This window comes from Scylla paramamosain, chromosome 19, assembly GCF_035594125.1.
Source record: "Scylla paramamosain isolate STU-SP2022 chromosome 19, ASM3559412v1, whole genome shotgun sequence".
Lineage (NCBI taxonomy): Eukaryota > Metazoa > Arthropoda > Malacostraca > Decapoda > Portunidae > Scylla > Scylla paramamosain.
The window spans coordinates 22,980,884-22,983,641 of NC_087169.1; positions in this window are offsets into that span (position 1 = coordinate 22,980,884).

A 2,758-nucleotide genomic window follows, 5' to 3' on the forward strand; every position below is an offset into this window, starting at 1 on the left:
GCTTTTGTATTAATGATATGTGTCAGAGAGAGAGAGAGAGAGAGAGAGAGAGAGAGAGATAATGTGCGTAATTTCAAAGTAAATGTCTTTTTTTTTTCTTTCATATTTTTCTGTCTGGGATTATAAATGGAAAAATGATGATGCATTAAATTTGGAGGGTTTTAGGGTGTCTGTTGAGAGAGAGAGAGAGAGAGAGAGAGAGAGAGAGAGAGAGAGAGAGAGAGAGAGAGAGAGAGAGGAGACTGTGTGTGTGTGTGTGTGTGTGTGTGTGTGTGTGTGTTACATAAAAGAGGGGACTGGAGGAGATGGGGGGGGATGGTTCGGAGTAAAATACTAGGGAGGTTGGGAGAGGGTAGAGGGGAGAGAGGGAGAGCAAGAGGCGGTAGTGGGGTGGTGGGTCGGGGTTCCGTAAGAGTGAGGGGAGAGGTGTGGGGGGGATAAAGGTGAGTGTATGCGTAGGTAAGAGTGTGGGACGTAAGAGTGAGAGGGTATGAGTAAAGAGAGAGAGAGAGAGAGAGAGAGAGAGAGAGAGAGAGAGAGAGAGTGTGTGTGTGTGTGTGTGTGTGTGTGTAGGAAAGGAACAGAGAGAGAGAGAGAGAGAGAGAGAGAGAGAGAGAGAGAGAGAGAGAGAGTAAAGGAAGTGGTTGGGGAGGGGGGCTCGAGGGGCCGTGGGAGTGGTGGTGGGGGTGGCGGGGATGGGAGAGCAGCGAGGGGGCGGTGGATGGGGGCTTCGTCAGGTCGATAATGGTAAGGGGGGGCTGTACCTGGCCCATCCTCCACGCTGTGCCTTTCTCCTCCCTTCTCCCTCCCTCCCTCGCAGCTCCAGCCTTCCTCCCTGGCCTCCTGCAGCAGCCCTGGGCCCTTCAGGAGGCTAAATGCGCCTGGAGGAAGAAGGAAAGAAGGAGGTAGAGGAGGGTAAGAAATACAGAGATACATTTAGGTCATATGGTTTGGATTACTCAAGCACACACACACACACACACACACACACACACACACACAGACAGACAAACATACACTCGGGTCATCCTCTCCCTCGGCCACCTCTGCGTCAGGAAAGGTTGATGGAGGACACAAGTCACCCCAAACAACTTCACGCGTCTGGGTGATCGAGACAGGCGGGGCGGTGTGGTGCGGCGAGGGGCGAGGTGTGCTGGGGCGGACGGGGCAGACGGCGGATAGGCGTGTACACCATGCCTGTTTATTAGTGCAGTGACAGCTTGTAGGCAGACGTGTAAAATCGTGGGAAGTCTTAATTAGGCAGCAGTCACTTTGGCCCGGTGACAGAGAGTCGGAGAGAAAAAAGAAAAGGACGCAGGAAAGAAAGGAAAAGGAAGGGACCTACTTGGGGGAAGGAAGAGCTGGGTATCGGCTGAGTGAAGGCTACTGGGGCTGTGAACTTCCCTGCTGTTTGGCCAATGATCGGAACTAAACGGAGTGCCGAGTGAGGGATACGAGAAGTAGGTCACATGGTGCAAGAGTGAACTGGACAAGAGGAATACCTGGGTTCGAGCCTCCAGTAAGGTTATATTAGCACAATAGCACATTATACACGGTTCATTCCCCCCTCGCTGTTGACTCTAAACTTTCAAATCGATTTCAAGAATAACAATACTTCTCGTTATTACTGTGATACCCTACTACTCTTTGTTGGGAATTCTCCGCAAATTTAATAACATATTGCGCTGCAGAATTTAGAGAATTCCTCATAATTTTGTGTAACTCTTCTGACCACTCTTTGGGGACTAGTACCTTCAGGGGCCTTTTCTCAGCCTTTTTGTTGCCCTGGGCCGGAGCTCTCATATTAAAAACAATAACAAGTAAATAAGATACTCCATCATCTTTCGGCTCTCACTCTCGTCACTATTGCCAGACAGACGCCCTGCTGATGTGGTGGACAAGAATAACACTAGCCAAACAAAATTAAGTTCCATAAACCTTTGCGTACTTAATATTTCACCATTCGAAGCTACGAATTTAAAAATCTTACTCATTCGAACTGCAAGCCCCGTCCGACCCTCACCCCCTCATACACACACGTCAGAACTGCGAGCACGATGAAATCCTTTGACATCGGTGACCAAAGGGATCTACTCCTATAGATATGCAATGCTTCACCTCACGCACTGAACAAGAAAGCACCGGAACTTAACTCACCAGATATTTTGCAGCTGTGAGATACGTGTAATTATTCTAGCATTCCCCCTTCCCTTGTGCCTCCCTCAACCACTTGCAACCCAATAGTATATCAAATCTCTTGTATAGTCCTTGCAATATTATAACGTAAGAATGTAAAGGAAGCTGCAAGAAGCCACCAAGCCTACAAGTGGTAGTTTCTTGTATAAAACATGCGTACCTATTTCCATCTATCATTCCCATACGTAAATTTAGCAGTAACAGCAGCAACAGTAGCAGTAGTAGTAATAGTAGTAGTCATAGTAGTAGCAGTAGTAGTGGTGGTGGTAATAGTAGTAGTAAGAACGTACGAAAATAAGAGAAGCTGCTTTTTTCTTTTCTTTCTTTTCTTTATTTCTTTCTTTATTTATTTATTTATTATGAAAGAGGTGCTCCGGCCATGGGCAACAAAAAAAAAAAGGGAAAGATAAATAAATTAGACTACTGAAGCTGCCAGTCCATGAAGAGAACAAGCCTAAAGAATATATAAAAAAAGAAAAAAAATACGATAATTTACTTGAAACCTCCCTCTTGCAGGAGTTTAAGTCACAGGTAGTAGGAAGTACAGAAAACAGGTAGAGAA